This window comes from Globicephala melas, chromosome 6, assembly GCF_963455315.2.
Source record: "Globicephala melas chromosome 6, mGloMel1.2, whole genome shotgun sequence".
NCBI classification, from domain to species: Eukaryota; Metazoa; Chordata; class Mammalia; order Artiodactyla; family Delphinidae; genus Globicephala; species Globicephala melas.
Window position 1 is genome coordinate 2,610,657 of NC_083319.1, and position 24,434 is coordinate 2,635,090.

General features: G+C 55.1%; 1 protein-coding gene and 1 long non-coding RNA gene across 5 annotated transcripts in view; one reads left to right on the plus strand and one right to left on the minus strand.

The window, feature by feature from the left end:
• FAM163B (family with sequence similarity 163 member B) overlaps window positions 1-11,907 on the minus strand; it is a 30,882-nt gene extending 18,975 nt beyond the window's left edge. The window contains exon 1 of the mRNA XM_030838123.2: window positions 11,645-11,907. The gene's annotated coding sequence lies outside the window, so the exon portion shown is untranslated. The remainder of the gene's footprint in view (window positions 1-11,644) is intronic.
• LOC132597439 (uncharacterized) lies at window positions 11,475-21,277 on the plus strand. 4 transcript variants are annotated; one of them, XR_009564229.2, is made up of 6 exons: window positions 12,030-12,300; window positions 13,314-13,437; window positions 13,881-14,059; window positions 14,332-14,626; window positions 14,894-16,849; window positions 17,201-21,277. It is a non-coding gene; the product is annotated as an uncharacterized lncRNA (long non-coding RNA). The 4 variants fall into 4 exon arrangements; XR_009564226.2 differs by having other exon boundaries at window positions 14,332-16,849; XR_009564228.2 differs by lacking the exons at window positions 12,030-12,300; window positions 13,314-13,437 and adding an exon at window positions 11,475-11,565 and having other exon boundaries at window positions 14,332-16,849.
• The last annotated feature ends 3,157 nt before the right edge of the window (window positions 21,278-24,434 follow it).

Sequence of the window (24,434 nt, forward strand, 5' to 3'; positions counted from 1 at the left end):
GCCAAGTCACTTAACTCCTCTGTGTCCTGGTTTTCTCAGTGACAAAATGGGGGTGACACTGGGACTCCCCTCATAATTGGGAGCGCTAACCCACATCATGAGAGCAGCATTAGCTAATCAGAGTCCTGGTCAAGGTGGAGCAGCAGGGCCCAGATTTATCCCACAGCCTGAAACAACTAAGCATCCAGGACAAAAAGCTACGAAATAATAGCTTCCAAGGCACTGACATCAGATGATGAAGGACCATCCTCAAGAGATGGGTGAGGAGTGAGGAGAGCCCAGGACTGTCCAGGCTCCCCACCTGGTGAGAGTCTCCAGGCTGCAGAGCAGGGGAACCCAGGCAGGGCCTGCCGGTACCCCCTGAGTTGAGGAGAGAGAGCCGAGAGTCCAAGGACGCTGAGTGGCCAGAGTGCACAGGGCAGGGTCCTGTGCAGGAGGAGCTGTGCAGAGAGAAGTACAGATCTCTGCAGAGGGTCCCCTTGAGTAGTGGGCTGAGTACTGATCAGCACACGTGCTGTGAAACTCCCAGAGAAAGAACTTTTTTTTTAAGAGAAAAAAACATTTGAAAGGGTTCTAGGGAACAATACTGGAAGCTCACACAGACCCGGGAATAGTTCCTGCTCCTATCAGAGAGGAAAAGTTCATAATTCCTGGAGCATTGGGTAGAGAACTCAGAAGGGCTTTGGCTAAGTGTGCTCTGGTCTTGCCTCCCAAAGCATAACAGCTGGGGCTGAAGCAAACTGTTTCCAAGTAACAGCCACACCCCAGAACAAAGTTCACAAATATATATATAGGGGTCTAGCACCCAACAAGGTGAAATTCACAACGTCCGGCATCCAGCAAGAAATTACTTGGCAGCAAAGATGCAAACGAATACAGTCCACCATCAAGAGAAAAATCAGCTGAAACTAACCCAGAAATGGCAGATGATAGACTTAGGAGACAAGAACATTAATGAAAACAGTTACTATAACTGTCGCCCACATGTTGAAACACTAGAGAAGAAACTGGACACGTGAAGTAGAAACAGAGAAGATGTTGAAAGGAACAAAACCAAATTTCTTGAGATAAAAAAGCTACGATGGCTAAGATGAAAAATACACTGGATGGGGTTAACATCAGATTGGATATTGCAGAAGAAAAGATAGGTGAACTTAAAGACAGAGATAGAAACTATCCAAAACGAACACACAGAGATAAAAGACAAAACATAAATAAGTAAGCAGAGCTTCCGTGAGATGTGGGAAACTTCAAGTGACCTCATAGATGTGTCACTGGGACCCCCAAAGGAAGGGGGATGCAGAAAAGTGAGCAGAAGAAGTACTGGATGAAAAATTTCCAAATTGAGTGAAAGCCTACGGACCTACAGATCCAGTCGATGAAACACAAACACAAGAAGCGCGAAGCAAACGACACCGAGGAACATTATAATCAAATTCCTTAATACCAGCGATAAAGACACGATCTTAGAGAAGAAGTCACGTGCCACATGTAGCGGAACAAAGACAAGAAGGGCGGCCGACTTTGCCCTGGAAACGATTAAAGCCAGGAGACGGAAAGAAGGCACACCAAACTAGAATGTTCTAGCCAGCAAAAAACCTTTCTGAAATTAAGATGAAATCAAAGACAGTATTCGTATTGTTCCCCCTTCTTGACTATGATGCCCCGGAGGGCAGGGCCCATGGCTCAGCTCCTCGCCAGGGTATGTACGCTATCTGGACCTATTACTGGAGGAGTCTTATTTTCTCACTGGGTTTGGGTCCCCAGTGGCCCTACCTGAGCAGTGGGTTGGGGAGCCATGTGGGAAGTTCGCTGCTCATGGGGGACTGGGTGGAGTCTGGCTTGTCTTGGGGGAGGCCATGTGGAGGGGGCAGTGGCCCTTCAGGGGCTCTCCCTACTGAGGACCCCAATTGCTTGGACCCAGGCCCTCCCAAGCGAGCACAGGGGGAGTGGGTGTGAGGCATGTTTTGCACGACAACCTTGTGCTTTGCGTTCCCCTCACTTATCCCTACAGGAGTGTAAAAGTATAAAGGAAATCCGTATAATGCTTTTAAAACAACCAACCCAAAAGTATATAAATTTTAGCTGTTCACAAGGTTACAGAAGTTTCCACGGCTACCGCCGCAAGCTGCGTGCACCGAGGTGAGCAGGTGGGGCTCCACTTAACCCAGCGTATCAGGGCACCTGCCCGATTTCTGCCCAGGAACCAGGTGCCTGGCTGCCGGACTGGAGGGAAGAAGGCAAGCAGGGAGCGAGTGAGAACGTCACTGCCTCTCCCCGCTCTCGCCCGGCCCTGATTTCAGTGGCTAATTAGAATAACACCTGGGTCTTAAGCTGAGTTTTCAGGTACAGCATCTCCCGCGCAAGCAGCCCTGTGCGTTGGGAAGACAGGATTGTCCCCTTATCCACATGGGGGCACAGGAGACCAGGGGCTGGCGCACCCAGGCAACTACAGTCGGTGAAATGGAGGCCTGGGCTGCTGGTTAACTTGTAAACTCCCAGGACGCCTTTGTGTGTCACCACTCAGCACACCTGGGCGGCCCTGAACTCCCACCCCTGGAGACAGCCCAGAGCAGATGGGGGGGCCAGGGCCAGCCCTTCCTGCTGAGTCCAGGCAGTGCCGCCTCACCCAGGGCTGTGTGTGTGGCAGGGGGCGGTGGTATATGTGTACATATGTACGTGTGTGTGTACATGTATCTGTGCATGTGTGCATGTATCTGTGGGTGCATGTATGTGTGTATGTGTGTTCTGTGTGCGTGTGCATGTGTATATGTGTTGTGTCTGTGTATATGCATGCACGTGCATGTATGTATATGGGGGTGTATGTGTGTGTACATGCGTATCTGTATGAACGTGCCTGTGTGTACAGGCGTATCTATGTGTGTGTAATGTATATACATATGTGTGTATGCGTGTGTGCGTGTTCGTGTGTGTATATGTGTCTGTGTACGTCTGTCTGTGTGTGTGTGTGTGTCTGTGTGTCTGTGTGTATGCATGTGTGCGTGTGTGTCTGTGTATGTCTGTGTGTCTGTATGTGTCTGTGTGTCTGTGTTCATGGTGCTAATTGTGAATGAAGAGCAGATGAACAGGGGCAAAGGTGAATCCAGCCACCTGGTTGTTCCAAAGACAATGACTGGACCATCCAGCGGTCGGACGTGGCGGAGGGGTGTGCTACCACTGCCCTCTCTGGACACACCCTTTAAGTTCCGGGGACCTGGCACCCACCGGGGACCCGCCTGACCCTACCCTTGCGTGAGATCAGTGCAGCTCATTTAAATCAGGCCCAGCTTCTGCCCTGCGGCTTTAGGAAGGGCCTACAGCAGGGGTGGGGCTGGAGGAAGGTGGGGGGCAGGGGTGAAAGGGTGGGTGGACAGCCAGGGAACCCGTGGAGCGGGTTGGGGAGAGGTCGATCTAAGGTGGTGGAACCAGGGACTCCCAGAATCTGAGCACCCACGTCCCGGAGTCCTAGAAGATCAGAACATCCGAGCAACGGGTGCTCAGAATCTGAACCCCCTGAATTGTTTCTCTTCCATTCAGAAGGGACTTTGGACGTTACCTGGCCTAATCACCCGCTGGGTGAACAATAAGGGAACTTTTTTCTTCTTGAAATCACAATTCACCCAAGATGGTCAGCCCGAGCAGTGGGATCTCCAACTCTCCCTCGGGAGGGAGGAGGGCGGTACCACCCCTGACTCCCGGCCAACTTCCAAGCTTTCCGCTCCTCCCTGGAGTCACCCCAGCTTCTGTCCCAAGGACAAGCCTGTGCACCTTCATTCTGGGGGCAGAGGCCTCAAAGGGCGGCGGTCAGCCCCCGGCCCGCCCCTTGCCCCTCACCCACTCACTCACCTCTTCATTCGTCTGACGGTTTACGGAGCTCTGCCTGCTGGGTCTGCAGGCACCCAGGCTGCACACTTGCTACGAGCCTCTTCCCAGCCTTGGCCACTGCAGCCGACTCAGAGACTCCCTTCCAAGCTCCTGGGGGCAACTCAGCTGCCCTGGGAAGTCTTCCGTGGCCCAGGCTCCAGCAAAGCCCGTGCCCGGAGCAATCTGTTTACATCTATTTTCCTTTAAAAAAAAATTGGGCTCAGCCATTCTTAAGTGAGTGTAGGCGTGTTGTTGAAAGGGCCCGTCTTGCAGATTAAATGATTTTTTCAAAACCGGGAGTCGCTGTCAATGAAGAGTGGTGGCGTTAACCCCCGGGGCCTGGCCAGGAGCCGAGGTCCGACCAAGTGAGGCCACCAGGTCCAGAACCGCCAACCAACACTTCATCTGATGATGACATTCCCACACTGCGTGGAACAGAGGATGGCAGGCACTGCATAGAACAGACCCTGCTGATGCCCGGACCCCCGGGCACTGGCCACACTCCTGCCCCACTGGCTGATTTCCCATCTCTGGGACACTCTGAGCCCCTCCTTTCCTGAACAGGTTTCGATTGTTTGGAAGGGAGACCCGGATGGGAATATAGATGCCGTTTCTAGCTCGAAACGCGGGGGGTCTCAGGCCAGGGAGAGCCGGGCAGAGGCCACCGGCCCCTCAGCAGATGAGGCTGGCCCTCAGAACGGCACAGAAATATCCAACCGTCCAACAAAAATCTACAAGTGCCCCTACCCGGTGCCGTCCCCGAGCCACTGATGAGCCAGACCGACAGGTACCATTCTCGACGGGCTCCCAGGCCGTGTACGGAGGGAGGCCGGTGGGAACGAGCCACAGAGCTGGGCGTGGACGGGCTGAGAGCGTGCCCTGGGCCTGATCTCCTCGCGAGGTAGTGTGAGGTCAGGGATGCTTCCCTGAAGGGCAGACCTGTACTAGCCAGGAGGGATCTTTCAGGCCGGGAGGTGAGGAGGTGGGAGGACCCCCAGGGATGAAGGGTCTTGAGTGTTCCAGAATTGGAAGTAAGCAGGGCAGGGGAGAGAGGCGAGTGATGAGGCTGGGGGTGGGGGCTGGCAGGGTCTGTTCCCTGCAGGGCCCCCTGGACCATACCAGGGGTCTGGGATCTAGCCTCAGTGGGGATGGCTTTTAAGCAGGGTCCCCAGCCGCCCATGACAACAGAAAACCCGAGTTCCAGCGCGACGACCATTCCACAGCCTCCAGCCACCAGGCCCAGAGACCCCAGAATGTAGCAGCAGGTTGCATCTGTCATGCTCCTCTGGGTGTGCGGGGTCTTAGCTGGGTGATAATGAATCCTCACGACGAGGGGGGTACAACCATCCCCGTTTGTAAGGACCAGGAGACTAGGACACAGAGAGGTTGGATCATGCGCCTAAGGTCACCAGCTGGGAGGAGCCCTTGCCGGGGGCTGGGCTGAGCTGCGGGGTCCTAACCCTTGTGCCTGTTCCGCGCATCCCGCTGGATCTGCAGCCCTGCTGGCCCCCCCCCCGTCCACCTCCCCCTACGCCCTCCTCCTCGCCCTCCCCTCCCCTCATCCTCACGTCTCATTGTACAGATGTGGACGATCCCAGGAAAAAAAGGGCAGACGGCAAAAAACCAAACACAGCCCAGTGGTGATAAAAACCACCACAAAAGTGATCATTCAAGACACCATGTTGTAAAACAAACTATGTTTTGGAAACAGAGATCTGTTTAGAGGGAATGCTCGTGTGGGAAGTTCCATGAAGGTACAATTAAAGTTGACTATATTTTTAATTTTGGAAATGGGTTCGCACTGAGCCAGGAGCCTTCTGCACGATGAGTGTTTTAACCAAACAAACCCTAAACACAGGTAGATACCAGAAGCTCACAAGTCGACATAAGAGAGGCTGCTACTCTCTTCTGGTGAAATACAAGACTTTTTTTCACTGTCCTCCTTCAAACCGGAATTGGATCATCACATCTTGGGATCGGCCCTCTCAAAGCCGTGACCGGTTTTGCAGTGTTTCGAGGGGATACCCTGGCAGGAAAAGACACGTGCTTTCTCGCTCTAGATGTGCGGCCTTCTCTAAGCCAGCGGCTCTGCTGGGCTCCGGGAGCAGTGGCCGGTGGGGCGGGAGGGCCCCCTGCAAAGAAAGGCTGGGGTGATGGGTCGCGTGCTCGCCTTGAACTGGAAAAGGGAGCATTTTTATTTTGTCTTAGGAGAGAGTCCCTGAATGTACGTACGGAGTGAGGGTCATTTGCCAAGGCCAAGCGGAAGCATTTGGAAGACAGGATGTAAAACATGGCTCTTCAGACTGCAAGGTGAGGCCCTCGACAGTGTTCCGGATAAACTAATGATGCTTGCCTGGCTGCCTCCTTCCTCTGCTGGGTCAGACACATTCCCCGTGGTCCCCGCTGCAGCCCCAGGCTTTCCTGCCTCCTATCGCGCTTGGCAAAATAATACCAGCTAACACTAGGGGGCGCGTTGGCGGCAGCTGCAAACCCGTCTGGCGCGGCTGGGCCCCGGGGCGGGGGCGGGGGCTCTGCAGCGGGTCCTTCCTTTGACTGCAGCAAACTCCCCTCGGCACAGGGGGCGGAGGTGGGCCTTTTAAAGCCTGGCAGAGAGACCAGAGGATGACAGAGGGGCCACGAGCGGGGAAACCGACTTCAATCGCAGAACAGGTCTGAGTGCTCAGGGCCAGTGAGACCACCAGGAAGTAGCCCAGCTGGTTCTCACGGGCAGGAGAGCGATGGGGAACGCCGGGGCATCTTCAGTGGGTCACCAGCCAAAGTCAACAGACGGTGCCCCTGCGTCCCCGTGACGGCAGAAACGCCCCATCTCTCCACCACGCCTGCTCCTCCCCACTCCATATGCGTCCCTCAAGGCTCAGCTCAAATTCCACCTCCAGGAAGCCTTCCCTGACTGCTCTTGCCCACGGGGTCCCTCCCTCTGAATCTGGGACGCCTGCCGCCTCGCACCCAGGTTACAATCCACCGAGAACTGCCCTTCCCTTGCCATCTCGTTCTATTCACGACTGCGTGTCCCCCCGCCCCACCCCCCATCCCCGGCCATGAGATCCTTCCCTGTAGGGATCACGTCGCTGAACAAATCTGTGAAAACCAGACAACGCAGAAAACCCGGATGACCTCATACCTGTTTACGGGTCCAGGTAAATAAATGAGAGAACGGGGCGCTGGTATGGACAGATGCTCCAGATGGGCTGCTTTTAAAAGGACGAGGGAGGAGGACGGGCAGAAGAGCCCTTGGTGATGCCCAGTGTGGCCACAGCAAACGACTGACCGCTAACACAGCCTCTACTTTGCGACAAACAAACAAAGCTGCATGCCTTGGTTTTTCTTTTACAGCAGATATGCCTTTATTTTATTTAAAAACCCTTTCATGTAGATTAAAATGAATATATATTCATTAATAATGTGAGTAGCACAGAGGAGACAGTCACCTACGACAGCCTTCTGCGGGGAGAGCCCTTTTTCTGTTTCGGCGTAGGGTGTGTTTTCTAGAACAGCGTGATTCAAACTTCATGGAGCTGGAGAATCACCCAGGGAGCTTTTCAAGCAGGTCTGGAGGGGGCCTGAGAACATCTGCGTTCCCAACAAGCCCCCAGGGACGTCAAGGCTGCTGGCCTGGGGGGGCCGCCGCTCCGTATTTGTGCTTGTACGGTACGTGCAACTCGATCCGGCAAACAACCATAAAGATAATAAGAATACGGAGAAGACTATTTTCCAGGCCCAGCTGCTAGACAGGACCAGCCTGGGAGCGCCCCGAGGGGCCACCTTGGCCACTGCCGTGGCGTGCGTAAGCCGTGGACCTGGTCGGGAAGAATCAAGATGCAGGTGGCGGTCAGGGAGCCAGAGCGGTCCCAGGGTAGGGTCTGCCTGCTTGTCAGGGGCAGCCCCCAGGCCAGCCTGTGGCCAAGCCAGGCAGTGAGCACCGGTGGGGGCTGCCCTGGGGGAGACCTGGCCCAGAAGAGAGGTTTCTGCTGGGGCTCCTCGCTGCACGGGCTCCCCTGCCCGATCGGCTGGAACATCCTATGAGGCGGATGTCAGTCATTTTATTGCCGTTGGATGTAATATTGTTGTTTATTTTATTGTTGTTGGATGTTATTGTCATTTTATTAATGAAGAACCTGGGGTCCACAGAGACTAAGTAACTTCACTAAGGACACACAGCTTGGACACAAACACAGCTCCGGTCAGCCCCAAAGGCTGTGCTCTTATCCACTCGGCCGCACTGCCAACCGGTCCTCAGTAGTCAGGGGATGTGGCAGGCCAGGCTGCAGCTCCGGGAGCCTGACTTGTTCTGGCGTCCCTGCCCAGGTCCCTGATCCGCCTCCACCTGGGACTCCCAGCCGGTCCAGCCCTCTCCCACCTCTGCAGCCTGGGAAAGCTGAGCCTGACATCTGCCCCCTTCTCACTCTCCTGGTCCAGGCCTCCCTTGTTTCCCTTCTGTCTGGATGCAGCGGTCTCCCCCAAATCCTCCCTGCTTCCAGCCTCACCTCCTCCCAGGTACCCTCCACGTTGCACTGTGGGGAGCGTTCTCTAAAGGCCATATCTGGCCGAGGTCCTCCCAGGCTCTCCTGCCTGTGGTTCCTGGGGACCTCGGAGAAAGCCCACCCACAGAGCTGGGCTTACAAGCCTTGCTCCCCACTTCCAAGGTCCCAGAGCTCTCGCCAGGATTGTTTATTTAATCCTCCAAGGCCCCCAGGGAAGAAGGGGCCACAGTCTCCACTTCACAGCCCGAGAGCCAGAGGCCCAGGGCCCAGGCCAGGAAGCAGCAGCGCTGGGCTTGGATGCCAAGCCTCCGTCTGAGTTCGGGGCTCTGGCTCACCCTCCACCCAGGACAAGCTGGCCCACGCACCTGAGAGTTTCCCCTTGCAGCACCGTCCATCCCCGGGCAGACACCAGCAAGGGGGCGGGGCCGAGGCCTGGGGGAGGGTTCACCAGCGTGAGCCTGTTCAGGGAGGGGGCCTGATTCCAAAGGGAACAAAGAGCTTTGCAAAGAGAAACAAGCGCGCACTCCGTACCCAGGAGCCTCTCTGCTCAGTAGTGGAAGGAGAGGAGCTGGCAAACGCCGAAGATTCTGGGCTTGTCAGATCCCCTCTGGAGCAAATAAGAGGGACCGACACACCGCCAGGAAAGCCAGTGCCGAGGAGAGCAGCAGAGCCAGGCTGAGAAGCCCAGCTGCCGCGGCCTCGGTGGCGCAGACCCCGGAACAGGCTCCGGGTGCCAATGCCGCCAGCCAGGACTCTCAGTTTATGCCAGTGGGGAAGGCAGAAGCACCCCCTTTTTCGCACATGAGGAGGCTGAGTGATCTGCCCAGGGTAGCCCGGAACCCTCTCTCTCTGCCACGCAAATTGCCTTTTTACTCATGCACAGGAGAGAGTGGCGGGGCCGGGAGCCGCGTGGAGGACAGGACGAGGGCCAGCTGCCACTCTGCCTTGCCTCCTGCCCGGTTACTGAGCCGTAATAAATCTCTCCCGCGGCTCCGCCTGCCCTCTTGCCCCTCCTGAGTGCTGTAACTATTCCTCGCGGATCCCGCTGCCATCACTCCACAGCGCAGGCCCACGTGGCAGGAGCCCAGAGCCGCTCTGCAGGAGCGGGTCCCGGGTCTGTGTAGCCCACCCAGAACCAGCAACGGGGGTCAGCAATTTACAACCAGCCCCCAAACATGCAAGGCTGGGGTCCTCCCTGGAGTGGGAAGTGGGGCTGGTGGGATTGGGGGCTTGGGCTCACATCAGCCCTGAGATTGCAAAACCCCTGCAAACTCTCCCAACACTGCAGCTCGTGCCAGCCTTACCCACTCCATTCGGGGCTTAGGTGAACAGAGCTGCAGTGGCCCACGGGGCACATTACATGATTCACCCCATCGTGTCACAGATGGAAACTGAGGTCTAGAGAGGGGGAGTGACTTGTCCAAGGTCACGCAGAAAGGTGGACAGAACTGGGCAGCTAAGTCTTGGCTCCAGCAGCCGTGCCTACCTTTTCCCCAAGTGCCCTTATTCATGTTGGACCATCGTGCTGGCATAAGCAACGCTTGTCTGGGGCTCAAAGCCTTGGAGCCTGGGGTGGGGGCTCTGGGGTGGGGGCTCTGGGACGGGCGCTCTCCCCTCCCCATGCTGGGGAGGCAAAGATGGAGAAGGTGCAACCCTTCCGTGTGCCAGAGCCTGGAGCAGAGCATCGGCTCCCTCCGGAAAGGCCAGCAAAGCTCCCCAGAGTTCCCCAGCCCGACTCCTGCGCACCCCTGGGGCACCAAGGCTGGGAGAGCCCGTGGATCCTTTTCAGACCCCAACCCCTTCGGGAAGCCACTTCCAAGCTTTCCAAGTGAATCCGGACCCGTCAGCCCCACTGGAGACGCAGTCAACGGGAAGACCAGAGCTCAGCGGGAGTATCACCCTGTCTTTTTCATCCTGTCTGCAGGTGCTTAACAAGCCACTACCAAATAAAAGAATGAATGGAGAAAACCCCACACTGCCTTGAGCCCTAGCGTCAGGAGCAAGCCAGATTTTTCACAAGTTCCCAGCATGCAAGCTTCTTTAGAAAGCTTGTGGTCAGCCCACGTAAACAACCTCTTCCCCAGCACAGGAGGTGCTCGCACCCACCTGCTTAGATGAGAAGAGCTCTGGTCACCTAGACTCCATCCTCAATGCCGCCAGAAAAGGGGGAAGGTGGGGACATGGGCATATGTGCTTTCCTGGCGAGCCCGAACTTTTGGGGGTTGGAAGTTCTCATTGTTCCTGGAAGCCCCCCAGAAGCCTGGCCTGGCCTGAGTGGAGGGGATCGCTGGAGGAAGGCTGGCAAGGTGTCCCTTCTGGCATTCCTGAGCCAGCTTCCTGGGGAACGTGCAAGGGGGCATGCTGGGGCTGTGGCCTCCGGGACGCCCTCTTATCTTCGAGAAGGGTCCGTGAACTCGACCCTCAAGATTCTAGTCTCAGAGCTGCGGGGGGCTGCACAGGGGCAGGACTGCTCATGCCACATGGTCCCTGGCCTTGGGAGTGGAAGACATGGAGTGGGGTGAAATGGCAGCGCTTGGGGGGTGGACAGGGCACCTCTCCTAGATTTTCGGTGTTTGGAGAGTCCTTCCACCCCCGACTGGAAAAACCCAAATGCCAGTCTGGCGCTCCCCTCCCCCACTTCAGCTGAGATTTCAAATAGACAAAGATTGGGTGTGAGGCGGGTGGCAATGACAGAGGCTGGCATGTCTGAGGCCAGCTCTACCACTTACTGGCTGTGTGACCTTGGGCAAGTGACTAAACTTCCCTGAGCCTCAGTCTCCTCATCTGTCAAATAGGGCCAATGTCCCCCTCCTCGCGGGCGTTGGGTGCAATGCGTGGATGATACCGCAGGTCCAGCACCCAGCATGGTGTCTTGCAGAAGGCAAATCTTGGTAAAGGAAGGTCTCAGCCCCTGGCAGCAGAGAGAATGGGGGCCAGGCACCTCCTGGAAACTTTCCCTCTCCAACATCCCTCCTCCCCCGCCGGGAGAGAGACGAGGCATCCCTCGGCACAGTGGGTGCCCCTGCCTTTCCCTCAGGCCCTCACTGCCCACTTCGGTCTCTGTCCACAGCCTCCTCGACAGGGGCGTACTTTGAGGGCGGCCGGAGATGGGACGGGCTTCCCGGGCTCCGGCAGCTGCCTGGGACAGGGACCTGGCGCAAGGCAGCCCAGGCAGGCTGCGGTGGGCGCTCCAGACGAGGTGAGCACTGAGCCGGGCTTCCCCGCTTGCGTCCTCTGCCCCCCACGCCCCGTGACCCGCGCGCCATCTCGGCCCTTACCTTGAACCATGGGAACGGCGCTGCCCGGGCCGGCCGAGGACTTGGGCGCACGTGACGGGGCGGTCCGGCGTCCGTCCCAGGCCGGGCGCAGCTAGTGGCGGCCGCTCACGCCCAGGCCACAGCTGCGGCGCCTCCTGGGGCCCGGCGGGCGAGGCGGGCGCTGGAGAGGCCCCGGAGGTCCGCGGGAGGCGGCTGCGTGCCCAGGCGGGAGCCCCCTGCCAGCGCCGGCTGAGCCGCGGCTCCGGACGCCCAGGCTGGCTCCCGGCGAGCGGCACGCGCGCGCTTCCAGCCCAGTCCCGGGCGCGGGGCGCGCGCGCAGGCGGGGAGGGCGCGCGCCCGAGCAGGGCGGGAAGCGCGCCGCCGGCCCCGCGCGCGCCGTCGTCGGGGGCTGCGGGGAGCGGCCCGGGAGCTGTCCCTGGTGCTGACGGCTCGTCTGCTCAGGGCCGAGGCTCGCGACCTCCCGCCGGCCTGGGGGCGAGCCCACTCCCGCCCCTTGCTCTCAGCCTGCTTTCCGGGCGCTCCCCGTCTCCACAGCGTTGGGATTTGGAGTCAGGCCGAAGCTGCTGTTTACCAACAGTGCAACCTTGGGGCAAGTCCTTACTCAGGAAGTCTCTGGTTCTCATCTTCAAAATGGGCCTAAGAGCAGTGCCTGTAAGGTTGGTCTGAGGGTGAAATTCAACGACGCCTAGGGGCTTGGCACACAATGAGCGCTTAGTAAATGCTTGCCTTTACCATGATTCCCCCCCCCCCCATTTTCTTGTTTAGCAGCCACGGAGCAAGTGAGAGAAGGGGGCAGTGCTGCTTCCGGGCTGGGCTGGCCGGTGTTGGGGACGTGGTAGCTGCCTCTGGACCTCTTAGGGCCTCCATAGGGGAAGGGAGTACACTTCTTTCTGGGGACTTCAAAGCACAGACTTAGGACCAATGGACAGAAGTGAAAGCGAGGCGGATTGGGGCTGAGTGCTTTCTGATGGAAGGTCCTTCCGCCTGAAATGAGCGCTCCGTGACCTCTGTCCTCACAGACCTTCAAGAGGAGGCTGCACCCACAGGGACCCTGAACTGAGAAAGTTCTGGAATTAAAAGGGCTTTGAATCCAAACATGTTAAGCAATAAGAACCGTGCCAGCACCCTGAAAGCACGGTTTGAATGTTTGCTTTATTGACCCTTAAGTTCTCTATAAGAAGCTATACCCTGGCAGGAAGAACGTGCAGCTTCACCCGCATACTAGAGATGAGAATACTGAAAACAGGGGGAAAAGTGACCTCCTGGGAGTCCATTCCCACCTTAGAGATGGGCTGAGGACAGAAGGGTAAGCAACTTGCCCAGAGCCACACCGCAGGGCCAAGGGACCAAACGGACAGACTCCAAGTGTCCAGCCCGCTGTCCAGCCTGTCAGGTCCCCTGGCAGAAGTATTCAAGCTATTTTGAGTCTGGAGAGTTTCCTTATAACAAACCAGGCAAGTACCTTATTCCTCTTAGCTAGTGGGAAGAGCTGGTGCCTGCCCCTTGTATCTCTGTCCCTTCTAAGCAGGATAATTAAACGTCACCTGCCTCCTTTCCCAGGGGACCAGTGGTTGTGTTTGATTCATTAATTAACTGTGAGCCGTACCTGCTTCCACCAGGCACTTATCTCACGATAAACATCACTCCTTATGTGCTTAATATGTTCTAGACACAAGCTGAACGCTTGTCCTGCGTTGTTTCGTCTAGTCTTCTCAACAGTCCAGTGAGATAGATGCTGTTGATACCCTGAGTTTGCAGCTGAAGACTTTAGGCTTAAGAACAGTAGACTGGAGGTGAGCTGGACCAGTTCTCAGGCGTGTGGTCCTAACACTCTTTTTCCAGATTTTCCACGTTTTCCCCAAACTAGGAAAAAAGATGGAAACATTAATAGAAATTCCATATAAGGAGTCAGAGAAAGAGAGGGGGAGGGGGAGAGGGGGAGGGGGGAGAGAGAGAGAGAGAGAGAGAGAAAGAGGAAGACACGAGAGAGGTGCAAACTAGCCAGCCAGTCAACGCTCTAGGAGTCGGCACAGGAATCCTTTAAATCATCATTTCCAGTCAAAATCCCCGTTATGACAACTGAGCAACTTTTTTTTTTTTTCCCCAAGATTTCTTGGATCCTAGCAAACGTGTGCCAGGAATTTTAAAAGGAGCATCACTGCCAAACCCTCTTTACCAACCAGCTCCCAGGCCCTTCCACTGCTTCCCATGCCTACTTTTCATTCATACTCTGCAGAATCTCACCGCCGTGGGTCTGGACGGCTGCAGACCTCTGACACCGGTTCGGGCTCTGGAGCTCCTGACCTCTGGTTTCTTTCCTGTGCTGTGGAAGGAGGTGGGCTCCTGGTGCTTGTGATGGTGTAATCGAGCCCATTTTATTGAATCCAGACTGAATACTTCCTCCCAACACGTAAGGTAGATGCCTTTCTTATCTTCACTTTACAGATGGTAACAGAGGGGTGAATTGGCGCGCCCGTGGTCACACGACCAGCAAGGAGGTGGCTGAATGGGTTTCATCTGGATAACGATGTCCCATCGTCACCACCACACTTGGTCTTTGTGTGACCAAAGCGTGGCTTGCTTTTAAGCAAAAACCCCATTTCCAAAAATAAAAAGGGGGTGGGGGAAATGAAGAGTCACTAGTCTGACTTTATAGAAACAACTCACCATCAGATTTCCTTAAATAGCACTTTCTCCTGCGCATGAAGAAAAGGATTTGAGCTACGCACAGTTCTTTCAGGTTTGGCCCAAAACAAGCCTGGGGGTGGGAGGAACGTCATGGCGCCACCCCACTGGTGTTCCTTCCACTACAATCTGCTTTCCAGTTGCATGGCAACTGCAGACTACGGCAGCTACTACGTCCCCGGCACCAGCATCTTTCCGCGACGCAGAGCTTCATGGGTATAACTCAAATCCAACAGATGGCCAAGTTGGGTGAAAAAAAATCCCAACACGTTGGATCATGCGTGGCAATTTACAGAGGTTCGTTTTCCACTGATAGCAAATGGGGCTTTCGTAAGTTGAGCCTGGCACAGTAAAGACGGGACCTTTATGGCCACGTGTTTCTTGGGGGCAAGTGTGGCTAGCCTGTAGGGGAGGGACCATGGCTTGACCGCGGGGACTCAGCCTTCTAATCACAGCCACACAATACACACAGTCACATATAAGTTCAGGTGGAGTGCATTAAGTTCTCGGGGGGCAAAGGACATTTATCCAGCTGCTATTTCTGACCCGAGTCTGGTCCTGCAGAGAGACAGAGAAGCAGAGCGCTTGGGGGGTAAAGTTTCTGCCAGGATGTGAGGATAACGGCCAACTCTCTTTCTGGGAACCTTCAGGAGGGGGTGAGTTTGCCATCTCCAGACGTATCCAAGCAGCAGCTGGCCATGACTTAAAGCAGAGGTGAGCTGGCCGAGCTGACCCTGGGGAACCCTTCCAACCTTGGAAGTCCGTGAGATTTCAGAAGGGGCAGCCGATGGCTGCTCAGAGGGGGCCCCCCTTTCCCCAGCCTCTGTTTCAGCTGCCCAGCGGATCTTGGGGCACCCAAAGGGGCACCCCGTTGAGTTTTCCAAGTTTATGGGCGCTGGGCCAAATGACAGAAGTGGCGGCTGTTTCCACCAGTGAGTACTTATGGAAATAGCCTGTACCTTCGGGCAATTGCTAAATTAACCTTCTTTGGTCATTGAATTGTTTTGTTTTCCCCATCTGCACTCCTAAGGGGTTCCGCCTGATTGAATGGGCTGGTGGCAGATCGGCTGATGTCACTAAATCTATGTCCCCAAGCCAAGCCCATTTAGAAAACAGATTAATTAAAAAAAATAATTGTGGGATGGGCAGTACCATGACACTGTGATTATCTTGTGATGTTGGCTAGCAGCGTGTACTCACATCCTAGACTGAGGACTTTGGACTGGGTGTCATTTGGATGTGACCAGGAGAATAACAAGGCATCAGAGTGTGTGAGAGTGAGAGGGTCAGACAACCAGGCGTGCAAGGGGCCGGGAATGGGCGGGTGTGTGGTGCGTGTGCCAGGGGTCAGGCACACGTAGTGGGTGGGATGATTCCAATTGCCCTGGTGGGAGCAGACAGCCTGGTCTGTTTGAACGGACATCACTGATGGTTTTTAATTACCGCAACATTTGAAAACGTTGTGACAACAAGCTTGGTGTGTTTGTTCTTTAGGAATCGTCGAGGCTGCTGGACGAGGAAACCATGGTGATGACAGAGGTGCTTGGGACACAGCCAAGGGTCCCTCAGGGTTCCTTGTGTGAATCCCAGGACAAGTCCTGCCCAGGGTGGGGGAGTGAGATGGGGCCCCAGGGGATTCTTATTTCCTCCATTTCAGAGATTTGCTCCTTGTTGAGAAGCCTTAGCAGGAGCTCTCGGGATCTGATCTTCAGTTTCCCAGCCAAACCTTCCCACAAGAAGAGCAAACCCAGGCAGTGCATTCATTCATTCATCCGTCCATTGTTGTGCTGTGCCCCAGGGAGGGGTGCAGAGACAAGGGCAAGAGCCCCTGTTATCTGGGAGCTCAGAGGTGGGTGAGGTTTCCAGTGAGACAAGGTTCCCTGCCTCAGGTGGAGCTGGACCCGGGACTGTGCTATGATTAGCTCCCACTGAGCCCTCCTGATAGCCCTGAGAGATGAGAACTCTTCTTTTATTTGACGCATTTGACAGTAAAGAGCCTGAGACTTGGAGAAGGGAATGCCTGCCTGCGCTGCGCCACGGCCAGGATCCCGCGGGCCCTAAGTCCACACTGAGCATGTCCCATGCTGTTGGGGGGCCCCCGCTAATCCTGCTAAAAAATAGAAGATAAACATAAGAGATCGCCTGTTTGGACTATGTGACCCTATTGTGAACCTTTCCTAAGAGGAAAGCCATCTCCTGCCACCTGCCTGCTTCTGTTAGCACAGGCTGCGGAGAATGCTGAAAACTGTTCATTTTAATAAGAGATGAAGACGGAGGCCCCTCTGTGACTGACACTTACAAACGTCATGACCCGACAATAAGGTCTGTGTGAGGTTGGAGGCCTTTCATCCCAATAGCGAGGGAGCCGTTCCTTCCCTCAGGAGGGTCTCCGAGGTGCCGTGTGAGCTCTAGCCACCCAAGCCCTACAGCAGATGACCTCCTCTGGGGCACAAAGACCGGAAACATGGACTTGGCCGTGGCTCTCCTGTCAGAATCCATCGCTGCTGCCAGCTCCCAATGGCAAGCTTGGTGGGGGGTGAGGAAGGGGGAGGGTTTGGGGAGGGAGGGGGGAACAGCGAGGTTACATGCGGGCAAGCAGAGCTGAGCACGTGTTCCGGGGTGGCGGGGCGCAGGGGTGAGGGGTGGGCTTACCGAGCTGAGGCTCCCTCCTGCCCTGGTCTGGCCGCTGCCCCCCCACCCCCCCCATCTGGGGGCCTGAAGCGACCTAAAGGGCATCAGCTACGGTCCTGTGCTCACGCACACTGTTGCCCGAGCCAGTCCCCCACGGTAAAATGGGGAGGTATGCGTGGTGTTTCGAATTCCACTGAAGAAGCTGGGAGGACAGATTTCATCCTCAGCCTCCCTCGCCAGGTCCTTCTCTACCGGGCGTCTGCTCCCTTTCTTCGTGGCCCTGATTCTCGGGCACCGTCTCATCTATGGCTCCTTCATCCTCTGACTCTCTGTGCTGGGAAGGAAGGTCCATGAGGGCTGAGCTTTGTCTCTCTCCGTCTCCGGCTCCCAGCCCCAGCCATAGCAACTGTTTGTTGAATGAATGAAAGACCTTCGCATGAGAAAGCATTTGTCTGAGGCTCTATGCTGGTCCTAGATTCTCAGCCTTCCAGACCAGGAGTAGCCAGAAGCCGAGCCTCCCTCTGCGCCTGACGCCCCACTGAGACCACTGGCCATGATGATCCTTCCTGTTGGATGGATGAGGAAACCGAGGCAGTGAGGGGCAAGTGACTGCCGGATACGGAGCTGAGGCACAGCTCAGGGGTGTGCCCAGAGCCCCTCCCCGCCACCAGGCTCCCCAGAGAGAAGAGGCAGAGCCCATCTCAGCCCATCTGCCCTGGGGACACTTGGACCACTGCAAGACCCCTAAGCGGGGCCTCTCACCCCACTCCCCCCGACCCCCATCCATCCCACGCACGTCTGGGCCCCTCCCCAGCGGGAATTCCCTAGCCGTTCTCCTCAGCCTCCCGGATGGAGTGCAACTTCTGCAGGGCAGGCCAGTCCTTCGGCCTAGGACCACCCCCAGATTGGCTGATCCCAGGTGCACATTTTATGTCCGTGTCTCACTGCCATTGCCCATGCCGGTGCCTCTGCCGCAGATGCTCTTTCCACCCATCACATTGGACGAACTCCTACGCACCCTACAAGGCCCAGCTTGAGTGATGCAGCCTCCGGGATGCCAGGAGGATCACATAACACTTTGATCAAAATTCTAATGTCCCCTTTTCTGCAATTGTTTACCTCTCTTTGACCATGAGTGCTTATGCCAAGTCAGACTGACTCATTTATTGAGCACCTACTGTGTGCAGCACAGGGATGGGTGCTGTGATGCAGAGGTGGACAGGACAGGCCCAGTCTTGTCCTCTCAGAATCTACCCCTGGGTCAGGTTCCTGGTCTGGGCTGGTCCAGAATTTGGGTCTGGACCTGTAGATCTGGTCACACTGCCCTGGGGCAGCACAGGGGGAAGACAAGGGCTTGGAGGTGGACAGAGTGCGGGTTGACCCTGGTCCCCTGCTTCCTAAGTGCGTGAACTTGGGCCCTCAGCTCAGCCTCAGTTTCCCCATGTGCGGCTCTGAGCCACCTGAGTCTGCTTACCTCCCAGGTGAGCGTGAGGCCACCCCCGCCCTGCCCCCTCCAGCGTGGATGCTCTGTGAGGAAAAGGCTGTGGCCATCCCAGCAGCAAGGGCTGTGCTGGGCATGAAATCCCACCTGTCCCTCCTGGTGGTCCGCCCTGGCGCCTGGGTGCTGGTCTCTGGAGCCCCAGTCCTTCCGGCTTTACCCATCCTAGGGGCGGGGTGGGACTTGGCCAGACAGCTTCCTTGCCTCTGATGGAGCCTGGAGGGGAATGGCATTCCACCCTCAGCCCCTGCCCAGGGCACCGCCCGCCAGCCGCCCCCTGGGCTGGGAGTGTGCTCCCTCCACAGCCCCGCCTGCGGTCCTCCCTCCTCTGCCGGCTATGGAAAGGCCTTTGCGCGCTTGGTCTGTCCCTTGGCAATGATGGCACAGGAGGCTGGGGGCAGGGGGCAGCAGGTGCCAGGCCGGGGGAGAACATCTGGGTGCATTCTGGAAACCAGGCCTTGTCTGCAACCAGGGCCAGTGGTGCGCTGGCAGCAGGAGACATGGCAGGGAGGGAAGGGCCCGCCTCGGGCATCTCACTGACCCATTGTCACCCCCAGATGGGTCAGTCTGGGGCCATGAGTTCTCTCTGCTGGTGGTTCCTGTCCGCACTGCACCCTCCTTGCCCCCTTTCTCAACGCCTGGGGTTCAGTGTGGCTCCCAGGTTGGGGAGGGACCCTGGGGCCGCTGTCCTTGTTATGAAACTAGAATCACCCACGAGGACTCTGCTGCCCTTCCCGACGCCTGCCGGCCTCTCCCGCTGCACTGTTTCCACTAGCCTTGCCGTTCGTGTTCTGATGAGAAGTTTGGGGTAGTCGGGTGACCCTGTGCGCTCTGAGACCCTGCCACGTTTGTGAACCATGCCTCTCCCCTCGGAGGAGCCTGGGACGGCCGCACTCTGCTGCCACCAGGGATGCCCCTCCCTTAGGGGCTCTCACCCCGAGCATCGGGGGTTCGGGCCAGAGTGGGCCTTGCTTGGCCTGAATGTTGGTTCCCTCCCTTTTACGGGGGCGCGGCATGCGGCTCAGGAGGGTGGGTGAGAAAGCCGTGTGTGAGCAGTGAACACAGCTGCTGCCTGTGTGGACACGGGCGAGAGGAACCTTCCAGTCTTCCCCCAGGCATGGCCAAGGAGCGGGCATGGCAGGTGAGCGAAGGCCGAAGCGGGGTGGGGGGGAGCTCTACACCCCGGGCCCCTCTCTGTAGGGTTGCATCTCTCCATGTCATGCTGGCTCCTGGGACCCAGCGCTCTCCTTCTGGGGCCTCTTCCCTTCATCCCAGCAGTGAGAACAACAGCTCATTCCTGCCCTTCACCTGGGGCCTCTCGCTGGGCCCACCTCTTCACAAAACCCCTGTTATTAAACCCTCCTTGAACACCCTCATCTGAGTGACCTGTCATTTTCCCTCCGGGACCCTGCCCGATGCTCCCTTCTCCCAGACACACCGGGACCCATGCTGGATGTGATTAAATTGCACGATTTCGCGGCGTTAAATGACATCTCTGGTTGACTATGCCTTTGCCCACCTGCTGCCGTGGCTGAGAATCCTTTCTTACACCTGCTCATTTCGTTGGCCCATTTCTTCCATTCCTGAGGCTTTGTGTCTTCATGCTGATCTGTGGGTGCTCACCACATATTCAGGATATGAAACCTGAATCTCTCTTATGGGTGGCAAACATTTCCTCCCCGCTGCTGTCTGTCTCCACCTCTCTTTATGGTCCATCACGCTGAAGCTGACAGTTTTCAAGGGTAGATCTGTGGGGCTTTTTCTTTAGGGCTTCTGGGAGGCTGATGAAAGTACACGATATTGTCCCTACTATTGGTGCAATTTTGACTTTGATGCTTAATTTTTAGCCCATTGAGGAATTTTGCAAATGTGAGCCAGAGGTTTGCTTATTTTTATTTTCATTTTGTTTTGACGCACGAAGAGCCAGGTGTCACCTGTTCACTATCGAAGTGAAAATCACATCCATCGTAAATCTCATTCCATACACGCAAGGGTCTGTTTCTGGACCCTCTGCTCTCCTGTTTGCCTCTCCCTTCCCCAGCATGTGACAGACACAACTTTTACGGCTCTGTGGAACCACTGTTCTCGAGAAGGGTAAAATGCCTGTCAGTGTTCCTTTATCTTGCTGCCAAATTTTTCTTAAGTTTTTTCCTCTTCTGAATTACGTGTATTATCAGCTCGTGAGGTTGGGAATCCTTGGGGGCCTTTAATTAAGATAGAACTGAATTACAGATTAATTTGAAGAAACTCAACGTCTGGAGAGTAGTGCAGAATGGTAGAAGCCCTAGGACCAGACAGCCTGGGCTCAAATCCCAGTTCTGTCTCTCCCCAGCTGTGTTCCCTTGGATAAGTTGCTTGACTTCTCTGTGCCTCAGCTTCTTCTTGTGTAAAATGGGGTAATAATCACACCAATATTGCTGGAAGCATTAGTGTAAAAAATAAAAGAGCTAAGATATGTAAAGCACGTATGAAATCAGACATCATCTGTTTTAAGATAAATCGTTACTGAATGTATTACTAGGAAGGAAAAAGCTGCGAGTTAAGCTGTGATATGCCCTTAATTGTAAAGTATATGTCAGTTTCAGAGATGTTCAGTTGTGGAGAATATACTTATTACAATCAATACAGGAGAATATTGTCTTTACAATGTTACAATGTCTTCCCATCAAGGAGCCTGGTTCTTATCCTTAAATATTTACTGAGATTTTCATTTTCTATCCTTCAGTAAAAAAAAAAAAATTTTAAGTGCTTTTATTTATTTAGTTATTCTTAAATTTATTTATTTATTTTCTGGCTGCGTTGGGTCTTCGTTGCTGCACGTGGGCTTTCTCTAGTTGTGGTGAGCGGGGGCTGTTCTTCACTGCGGTGCGCGGCTTCTCGTTGCGGTGGCTTCTCTTGCTGCGGAGCACGGGCTCCAGGCGCACGGGCTTCAGTAGTTGTGGCACGTGGGCGCTAGAGCGCAGGCTCCATAGTTGTGGCGCTCGGGCTCAGTTGCTCCGCGGTGTGTAGGATCTTCCCGGACCAGGGCTCGAACTCGTGTCCCCTGCATTGGCAGGCGGATTCTTAACCACTGCGCCACCAGGGAAGTGCCTCGTTCAGTAAAATTGTATAGCATCCTTCATATGAGTTCTTTAGGGTCTTTAATCATTTTTAGGAGGGTGAAGGGGTCCAGCAGCCCAAAAGTTTGAGAACCATGACTCTGCATTAACAGAAAGGCAGGGAGACCTAAGGATCATCTTAACAGAGGTGGACAGGGCAGCTAATCACAGTCAGCATCTATTGCTGTTTGAAAAGAGAAACTTGCTCACTTAGGAAAGGGTATCTGACGGCAATCGATGGCAGGCCTCCTGCACTTGGGGAAATACGGAAAGTGCTCGCGGGAACAAGCTGGGCTCTGCACCCTCGCACGCCAGGGTCTCCGCCGCCAGGGAGGCCTGGCGAGTCTGCATGACAGAAACGGAAATAAAAGACACAAATATTGAACCGCCGGAAGCTGAAATGTGACTACTCACTGACACTGGAAAATTCCACTTGACAAAACCAAGCGAACCCAATGAAGATTTATTAGGACAATTACAAGTTTAGCAAGTCCGCCAGCTACAAAATAAACGCTTTTAAAAATCAATGCTTTTGTACCCATTACCATAATCCAAGTAGAAATGTGATGAAAAACGGATTCAATTTGAGGAGAGGGACAAAGGGAGCTTAACTGAACATGTGTTACTTATTTATTTTGTAAAACTAAAGCAAACACGGCCTAATAAGCATACGGAAGGTCTGAGTGGTGAGCACGTGAATATCTGTGACACCATTTCTCTTTAATTTTCTCATATTGGAAATATTTTAGAATACAAAGATGACAATGGATCCCATTCCTGACAACAACAAAACTACCCGGACTTCACCGTATGCTGACTTTTGTCTTCCCAGCATTTCTTCTGTCCCGTGTTCTCCTCTTTCTTGGGTTAAGATTTTTGTTTCGTCAGAATACACCCTTGAGTAATCCTGTCAGAAAGGAGGGTGGTGGCCAAATTTGTGAGTCCTTGAATGTTCCAATTTTGCCCCGAAAGCAGAATGCTGGATTTGGAATGGTGGACTTAATAACATCTCTCAGAATTTTGGAGGAGAGATCTGGGTCCCCTGTCGTTTTGTGCTGCGCTTAGGAAAACTGGCATTGCTCCAGCACGCTCCTTCACAGGACAGCGTTCTCCCCCTCTCGCTCTTTTTCTCAATTTTGCCCTCAAGTGGAAGTGCTCACTCGCTCTCTGGGAGCCTCTTCACTCTGTCCCTGGTGTTTCTTCTGGCCGCCCCAGGTCTGCCAGGCTGTGTCCATTGGCTCCAAGTCTGAAGATGGATGTCTTTCCATAGCTCTGGGTCACTTGGCTGTTTTCTCCCTTCTGTCCTTGCTGCTCCACTTTGGGATGTCCCTTAGGTGGCTGTGGGGCATCCGGAGCTGTCCCCCAAGTCCCCACTTTTCCCTGTTTTCCATCCCTTTGCCCTTTAAGATGAATTCCTCCGGCAGTGCCTGGCCTGGTCTTCCAGCACCAATCTGCTCCTCACATGTCTCCTTTCTGCTTTCAGCCCGTCTATTTTAAATTTCCAAGATCTCTAATTAGTTCTTTTATGTCAAGGCCCATTCTTGCTTCATGACTACGATAACCCCTCTTATCTCTCTAAAGATAGTAATTACACTCATTTTAAAATCTCTCTGCTTACTCAATCAATGCCGCTCCCCAGGGAGCTGGGGTTTGTGTTTCTGAGATGAAGCCTCTGTGATGGGGTAGCTTTTCCTCACTCGCTTGGTCTGGTGGGCAGCGTGCCTATTTTTGTATTCGATCTGTCTGCCGCTGCTGCGTCGGTTTCTGAGCCTCTGACGGAAGATGGGGTGGTACGAGCATCCGGGCAAGGTGGGTGGGGAATTGCTTCCCTGGACTGGGGGAGGGGGTCCCTGTGTTTCATCAGGGACAGTAGTTCCCTGGTCAGTGTCCTGCAGTGGTGACCACTCTCTGCTTTAATCTGGGGACTCAGGGGCCCTCCGCTGCTTACCATGTGGGGGAGGAGCAACTGGTCACGGGGCTGGTCCGTGGGCAGCAGCTCGAGGAAGCACGCTGACCATCCTCCCACCCTGCCACGCGCCTCGTCTCCGTGGCTCTGAGTCTGGGGCTCCAGCCTCTCTAGCCGTCCTCTCAGGGCACCTGCTGGGAACGTGGTTTCCTCTAATCTTGTTTCTTTGCATCTTTCTGTGATCCCTACAGAATTCTGATGCTCTGAAAAGACTCCATTTTTTAAAAAACCAATCCTGTTATGAATTTTTTTCTTTTCAAAACATCTTTCTGACACTTGGTAGGATTTGGGGGGTGGGGAGTATGCCTCGCTTCCCATTTGACTGAAGCCTCAGAACGTTATTCAACACACCTGAAGAGCATGTTCTGCCCTGGGTACCCCCACGGGCCCCCTCCAGGGCAGGTGAGGCATCAACAGATCCTGGGTACCGCGTACCGGCTCCCAAGATGCAGCAGCGTCCCTTCGTTACGGATGACGCTTCTGGATTGAGACTAAAGCCTGGGTCTGCTTGACACTGTGAGACCACACGACAGAAAACAATCAAACCGCTGAAACCACAAAAGTTATTGATAATTTCCAGGGCCTCCCCCTGAGCTGGGGGTGATGACGTCTACATCCCAAAGGAGACACCAGCTTACGTGGAGTTCCCCTTTGTCCCTCAAAGTGCTGTCCTGAAGCTTCTGTTTGTTCAAATGCAAGAAGGTGGTTGATGCTTTGGTTTTAAAGGACACCCCTCTGTACCGAGATGGCGCCAGTGGCAACAGAGGATCTCAGCCGGGGGGTGGCAACATCAACCGGACTAGCCAAGGAGATGCCATGCGATGGGTTCCTCGACAGACCCCCTGGAAGGTACCTGGGACCCTCAGTAGCGACCGCACAGTGACCTCCCACCTCCCACCATGCAGGGGACTG